Genomic DNA, 8,121 nt, shown 5'->3' on the forward strand with positions numbered 1-8,121 from the left:
GTGCAAGAGAGAGCCATTCCTGTGTTTCACTGCCAATCTGCTTCCTTATGTGACTGCGTGCTGATATTCTAGCTCTGCCAACAACATTTATTTCTCTCCTTTCAAAATGCTCTCTTTATTAAGATGCACTGGAAAGAAATAAGGCTATCTGATGGAGAAAGAGAGTTCAGTATGCACAAAAGGAGCAGTTGCGTGGGGATGTGACAGCTATGAAAAGAGCCAGGCTTATCTAGAACAGAGAGAGGCATTTCAATAGGCAAGTTAAGATGTGCTGCCCTTATCTATGCTAGGGAATTGAGTAAAAAAAAATAAATAAATAAAAACACCAACCAAAAAAAAAAACAACCAACCACCAAACCCAAAATCTCATTGAGGCTATTGCTTGCTCATCCACACCAGTAGGAGCCTTAGTGCAGAACGCTTTTGTAGTGTCCAGCTTTGCCTACAGCAGGGGTCAGCAACGCTTCAGGAGCAGTGGGCCAAGTTACCCAGCTCAGTTTGTGTTGGGATGTGCCTTCTGGCTTGCCTGCCACTGGTGCTGCCCCTGCTTGTCCCCATCACCTGGTGGTGGGGGTAGATCCGGAGTGGTGGGTGCTCACTGGTGCAGTTCCACCCTGCTTTGATTCCTTGTTCACCCAAATTTGAAAACTAGCTGCCTGGGAGGAGCTCCAGCATTTCTATTCAGGCAGCAGTGAGGAAGTCAGTCGACTGCATAGTTCATTATAATCTACCCGATTCCTTCTGAACTCTTCATTCCATAGGTGTTAACCACCTTCTTTCCTTTTTAATGGTCTTGATGTTGCACTTACCAGGCTAGTCTTTCTTCTGTAATTCTGCTGTCTGGTAGCTGCTCCTGGTAATGTAGCTCCTATATTAAAGACCTGAAGACTATTTTTAAGTCTAGCTAAAAACAGTGCCTTGGGTCTGGGAACTTTAATTCAAGTGAAAACTCAGGAGTGGAAATAACTTTCAGTGAAGCACTGGATGCTATGTCAAGATTCTCAAGAAGGCTTGATTGTTTTATGCGTGAAAAAAAATAAGTGTACAAATGTACATTTACTTCTAATAACATAACTAATGAAACAACATTTCTTGATTAACAGGAGTTTGTTGTGTTTTTATACATAAGATGATATAGCAAATTAAATGCATGTTCCAATAGTAATATTTGTTTTTGTTTCAATCTTAAACGGAAGAACGCAGCACTGGGTCCCTAGCATATTGGTAAAACTTCTACTTCCTTTTTAACTGGAGAAAACCATTGCATTATATGTGATGAGGCACCACACCATTTGCACCCCTATTTTCAAAACTCTGGATCAGCCCATGCCGGTGGCAACAGCCTCTCACTACCACATGGGCAAAGCTCTCCGATGCCAAAACACTGCAGAAGCCTTTGCTTTGCAGACTGGATAGAAGGGCTCCACAAGCCAGATCTGGCTCACGGGCTGTAGGTTTACCTCCCCCTGTCCTAAAGGGTACCAGAGTCTCTTCTTCCAGACTAGTTCCTCAAATGGTAGAAACTGGTGCAGCCCCTCTGGACTCTGTCAGTGGAGTCACACTGATTGAAGTCAACCAGAATATCCTGACTTAGCCTCCATGTCGGCATAGCTGAACCGACAGTAGCCTCAGTGGGAATCTTCTGCTAAACTCCTTTAAATAGACCAGGGGCAGGCAATTACTTTTGCCCACAGGCCACATAGGCAGTTCCAGGAGCTGCTGTAGGCCAGTCAGCACCCCTTGCCCTCTCTCCCCCAACCCCGCAATAGCCCCATGCACCACCACCAACAGTGCACAGCCCCTAGCCTGGGCTGCCTTTCTAGGCAGTCCAAGCAGCAATGGCTACTTCTGGCTGCCACCACTGCTGGCCCCAGCCCCATGGTACTTGCAGGGACCTGTCCCAACCTGGCCTGCCCCATGCCTGCTCCAGACTCAGCCCAGCAGAGCAGACCAGTTCCAGACCAGCGGAACCAGTGCACAGCCCCAAGCTGGCCCACCCTGCACCTGCTCTGGACTCACCCGCCCATGCTAAGCAGCTGCAGCAGCACTGGCAGTCAGGCAGAAACTATTGCATAGCATGGGGAAAAAGCACCCCCCACATTGCCGCTGCTGGGCCCTTCTTACTGCAGCCGCCTGGAGCCTGTTCCCGGGCTGCCCTGATGTTCCTCTGGACTGCTACTGCTGCCCCACTGCAGCAGCAGAGGAGCAGCGGGGCAGCCTGGGAACAGGCTCTGGGTGGCTGCCGCAAGAAGGGCCTGGCGGGGGGTGGAAAAACACTTTTCCCCCTGTGCTGAGCAGCAGTTTCTGTCCAGCCATCACCACTGCTACTGCTGCTGATGCTGAGCACAAGTGGGAGGTCCAGAGCAGATGTGGGGTGGGCCAGGTCAGTGCTGTGCACGGTTCTGCTGGTCTGGAGCTGGTCTGCTCTGCTGGGCTAAGTCCTGAGCGGGCGTGGGGCAGGCCGGGGTTGGGGCTGTGTGCATGGGTCCCTGCCAGTACCACAGCGCTGGGGCCAGCAGCCAGAAGGAGCCACCACTGCCTGGGTTGCCTAGAAAGGCAACTGTCCAGCTGCAGAGCCGCCCCAACCCTGCTGCGTGTCCAGGTGGTAGCAGGACTGGCTGACAGTGCCTGCGCCAGGCAGGACCAAGGGGCCCACCATGGGCCAGACAAAGACCCTCCAAAGGCTACATCTGGCCCACGGGCCATATTTTGCCCATCTCTGATACAGACAGAGCCACAATCCTTCCCCCAGCCCCCAGGCCTACAACAGGTTTATAAACCTCAGTGAGGCTATGTCCGCACTTCAGCAGGGAGTAGGGAATCTGGAGCTCACTTCAAACCACATTAACGTGAGCTAATTTACTCTGCTCTCCCCACCCCCAAGATTTCCACAGGAACCCTAACCTGGCCTCTACAATTAAGCAAAGGTTTTCTCTAATTGTAGATCAAACGGTGAACAGTCACCAAAGCTGCACACTGGAATTTGAAGCAAGCAGACAGGAGTAGAATGCAATTTAATCATCAGAAAACATGAGGGTTATCCCAAGCGGCTTCAGCCTCCCTTAATGGTGGAAGCAGGATTGTGACGCACAATCTTGCAGGTTAGTAAAAAAAGGACCTTAGCTCATTTTGTACACCACTGTTGCTGGGAAACAGGAACAGAGGCTGCCTTTCCCCTCCCCCTAAGTTTTCATTCAAGTAGGCCAGTGAGTTCCAGCTCAGGAGTTTCTAACGAAGCTAGCTCTTTTGCAAGACTCCTGCTGAGTTATGGGTCTTTTTCCCCCCCCTTAAATTTCGTATCTCAGCCAAATTAGCCAAATCAGTTCTGAATTCTATTGATTGAGCAGAGCTGTTGTTCAAGTCTGTGTGGCACAGCCACAGGCAAGCATCCTGCTTCCCTGACTCTTCAGCCTGGGGCTTCAGATACTCCCAAATCCATGGCAGGCATCCTATGTTCAAGGCCCAAGCCCACAGACCTTGGAGTTCAGATGCCCACAAGTCTTGCTTGCCCTTAGCCAAAATGCCAAAGCAGCAAGCTAGGGAGAAATCCCCCAGCTCCATAAAATAGGTGTGCAGCAGAGATCCTCCCTCTGGGTGGCTATAGTAAACTCTCACAGTGGGGTCTGCTTGCTGGGCACTGGACAGATCTCCACCCTAACCACACAATGCTATTCAAGGTGATCTCAGTCTACAAGAGGCTCCATGAGAGCAGCTCAGCTCCTGCTTACTCCTGGTGTCTCCCCTGCCAGGTGCAAGCTGTCTGAATTAAGGGTCTGATCTCTGGAGTGCAGGCAGAGACCACAGAAATCAATGGCTGCTGTAGGCATTAGCCACTGCCCCAAATCATGTTTGGTGTGAGGCAATGAATTTGCAGAAGCTGCAGGGTGGGGGTGGAGGGTTATTTTTAACTGGAGGGGATCAGAAAGGAGGAAGCAGCTGCTTAAAGGAAAGAAAACGTGACATCAGCTCCTGGGGGGAGGGGGGGTAAGGAAGAAGAGTCCTGTTCTGATCTGGTCCTTCTCAGGAACAGCAGCTAAAGGCTAAGAGAAGAAACCTTCTTTGAGACCCCAGTAATGCAAACATTTGTGGGGCACAGAAGCAATCCCACAGAGATCAGCGGAAATTTATTCACTGGCTTAGGTGTTGGTGGGATCAGGTCTAAAGAAAGATTTCCACACTGTATTGAGGGCTCATCACAGGATGAAACGGGACAGAAAAGGGAGTTGCTTTAAAGCAATTAAAATAGTAGTGTCTAACCAAAAGAAAAGATGGGGGTTGCCATGGACTTTGAGCACAACGTTGAACTTGCCTTTGCTTTATCAGTCACTAGTGCTCATGAGATGACAAACCTCTAACTCCGTTGGAAAGTAAGATATCCACTAGACTCTAGAGTGTTTCACACAAAGAAGTCCTAATTTTGTAAGGCCTCTACAAAAACAGTTGTCTGTTCGAGTGAGGGCACAGAAATGTACATCTCAGGTGTTTCCCCCTAGCTGTGAACAGAGCCCAGGGCTGACAGTCCAGCACCACCTTAAGTGAGAGTTGAGAAGTAGAAATACGGGAACGTTTGCCAAATGAAAAAGACGACAGTGGTAGGGGAAGAAACTTAAATGAAAGACTTTAAGCGGGTGTAATGATAATGAATAATAGACGACGAGACTATTTTCATAAAACCCTTGACAAGATCCTTTTAAAAATTGATTTTTTAAAAGAGGGAAAATAAAATTTACCTTAAAAAGCCTCATGGCCAACTATTAAACATTTGAAGAGCAGTTACTATTCCAGCTTAATCTGTGTTTATTGCCACTTTGGGCTGCCGCAGACTCGCACGTGATGGTCTCACATGAGCTGGAGCCAAATGGGCACCTTTCATGGATGAACTTCCGAGAAACTGCGAAAGAGGAAACAGCAACTCCAGAGAAGAAGGAAGGGGGCTGGGGGGAAGATAACTCAGCTAAAATAGATAAATCCTATTGCTGTGGCTCTGGCTCTCTAGGGGACATTAGAAAGGTTAGAAGTCAGTGAATGGAAACAAGATATTTCACTTGTTTGATGACACCCAGAATGGTTTCACCCTAATGGATTTTCCATGTGTACTGCTCTAGTACATACACGGGTGTTTTTCCTCCAGCTCAATTTCAGACTAATACACTGTGAGCAACAGTTCCTTTAGCTGAATAAGATATTGGAGTCCAATATAAATTGTGTACACTGTACACAAATACTTGCATGTACACACACTTCAATTTGCAAGGAATACAAGTTAAGCCCTAAACATAGATTTAATATTGTAAATCAACAGAAGAAGGGGATAAATGAAAAACTATTAATGGATTAGACCCTAACTATAAATTTGGCCTAATGGGAATAGAAATATTTTTGTTTTTTGATTAACTACATGCACAGACATACAGAGGTCTCTTTTTGTTGAATTTAAACTTTCCATTGCCCAGTTATTAGCCCCAATATAACAGTGTTATGGGACTTAGGTAAAGCTCAGTGAGATGTGTAGAAAGATGCCCAACACCCTCAAGGGAATTTGGATCAGGACTTTGTGCAGAGTGGTCCTAGCAGAGGACAATGCTGAAATCTCTCTCTTTAGAACTGAACTACTTTTTTAGGCTAGGTAAAGACAGGGCAGAATTGATCTAAGTTGCACAGTTTTCTGTAAACAGCATAGTTTAGGGGCACAGACAGAAGTGACAATTTTCACCCAATACAGCCATAGAAAGCAGTTGATAGATGTAACCAAACACAAGCACACAGCTGCAAACCACTTCAAAAATGGCCAATTGGGTGAAAATCTGAACCCTCATTGCATGAGGGCAGTGGTGACAGCACCGGTGTACCCTGCCGGGCCGCGCTCCCTGTTTAGCTGGCAGGCAGGGGGGCAGGCGGGAGCACCAGTGCCCCCACTGTGAGTGCCAGCTGGGGAGCAAGGCCACCAGCAAAAGCAACCACGCTGCTTTTTGGTGAGCGAGATTGGCCACCAGGGGACAACCCCCCCACCCCGACTCAAGAGGCACAACTCACCCATGCACGAGGGGTCAGATGAACACATTACAAACAGAGCATCTTCTGTAACTTCTGTCTGTGCTGCTTGCCAGCCTTGAGCTGTTTTCAGAATAGGAGGGGGAGAAAGGGAGCAGAAGGAGTTTGGTCTGGGGGTGGAAAGGCTCCAGTACACCCACTCCACCCTTCCATGCCAGCTGGGGAACCCCTGGATCCAGCTTCCTCATCTCCCTTTCCCCCCTCCCATTCTGGACCAGGGACAGACTGGGAGAGAGGAGACCCATTGCTATGGGAACTTGGCTGCAGGCTAGAGCCAGCAGCTAGATTCCCCTCCCCCTGGAACCAACAGTGAACTTCTGTTTGGTTTTGGGGATCACTGCAACTCCGAACACTTCCTGCACAGCGTTCTCAGTTACAGTAGGGAGCTGCACCTTAGATCAGTAGCAAACAGAACATACATTCACCCTTCGGTGGGGTGGAGGGCAAATCTTAGACTGGTTTCTGCCATTTCTAAATCAGTCTGCGTGCACCGAACTTGTTATGGGTTACAGGTTTCTGATCACTTATACTGGTAAAAAGTGTAATGTCTATCCCTGGCCTTAGGGAATAGAGGCGTTGGTGGTTGAGAGACAGTGAAATTCTTTATTTATTTTTTAAATCCGTAACTATAAAAAAGGGAAACAAATCAAATTGTATACAGAACTGCCGGTCCATACATAGACTAACTGCTGATTGAGATTTACATTAAGCAGAAAGTTTAAAATGCCAGAGGAGAGTAAGACCGGGGGTGACAAAATATAGCCATCTTACATTTCTTTAGCTCCATTCATCCCAGGAGGTACCACAGCACTTCACAGACTTGCTCACTGCTATACAAAAACCACCTCATTCACCTCTGCATGCAACCACTGCTGGAGCAAAGCATAGGGGCCATTTAACAGCACACAGGGGCATTCCACAACGCTTTTGCAAAAGAAGTAGTTAATACTTTTAGTTAAGCTAAAAAGTCCCATACCGCTTAGGTAGGCAGGCTTGGGTTTGCCTAGGACTTTGGAGGCAGTATTATTATTGCTGTAAACATTGTCCTAGGATTTTTAGTAGCTTTGGCTGTCATATGCAAGATAACACTTCCAACAGGATGGAGTCTTTTGCCACTATACCAGGGTCTCGACTCACTGCTGCTTGGGGAAGTGAGGGCAAACAGCATGCCATGTACGTTGTTATCACCACCTACCTGAGCCATATGATTCTTAGGAGTCTCCCATGGCAAAGGCTACTGCTAGTCAGGTGTATGAACCATCTTTTCAGGGTGATAACACTAAAATTGGGCAAGGAGACTGTGTCCAACCTTGCTAAATTAAGGCAGGTTTTTATGGCCTGGGCTCCATTTCATCTAAACTGCAAGATTTCTTGGGTAAAATGTTTGAGCACCATCTCAGAGAGACAGACTAGCATTGCTGTACCATAGGAAAAGGATTAGGTCTGTGCAAAGCGGCTAGTATTCGCTTTGGATTCAGATGCGGCCGATTCGTGGGACAGCGATTCGATTCAGTGATTCGAATCACTGTCCTGATTTGATTCGGCCAAATCTGATTTGGAGCCTCAACAGCAGCCGAATCTCCGAATCAGCCAGGCCAGGCCCATCCCCCGCCCCTCTCCCAGCCCGGCAATGGCTGCCCCAGCTCCCAGCACTTGGGGAAAAAAAGGCCCTGGCTCAGTAGGCGCTGCACGAGCCCACCCCACCCTGCTCCCTTCATGGGTGCCCCACACAGGCCAGTTCCAGCCCTTTAAGGAAAAAAAAAACAACCTGAAGAAACCCCGAGACTCCCCGCTCCTGCCAGCAGGGGGCAATCCCCACTGCCCCCCGCCACATGGGGGGCTCTGCACAAGCCCCTGAAGCCCCAAGACTGCACCAGGAGCGGAGAGTCTGGGGGCTTGTCTCGGCTTTTTTTTTCTTAAAGGGCCACAGCCCTGGCAGGCGGGGCACCCATGGGGGAGCTCATGTAGAGCTCCCCATACAGTGTGGGGCAGTGGGGATTGCTCCCCACTCAGCAGCACCCGGTGAGCACCAGGGCTTTTTTTTCTTTAAAGTACTGAGCTGGCGTGGGC

General features: G+C 48.6%; 1 protein-coding gene across 4 annotated transcripts in view; it reads right to left on the reverse strand.

The window, feature by feature from the left end:
* SH2B2 (SH2B adaptor protein 2) overlaps positions 1-8,121 on the reverse strand; it is a 46,692-nt gene that overhangs the window by 31,722 nt on the left and 6,849 nt on the right. The gene's annotated exons all lie outside the window — the stretch shown is intronic.

Source organism: Alligator sinensis, unplaced genomic scaffold (genome assembly GCF_000455745.1).
Source record: "Alligator sinensis unplaced genomic scaffold, ASM45574v1 scaffold1504_2, whole genome shotgun sequence".
Lineage (NCBI taxonomy): Eukaryota > Metazoa > Chordata > Crocodylia > Alligatoridae > Alligator > Alligator sinensis.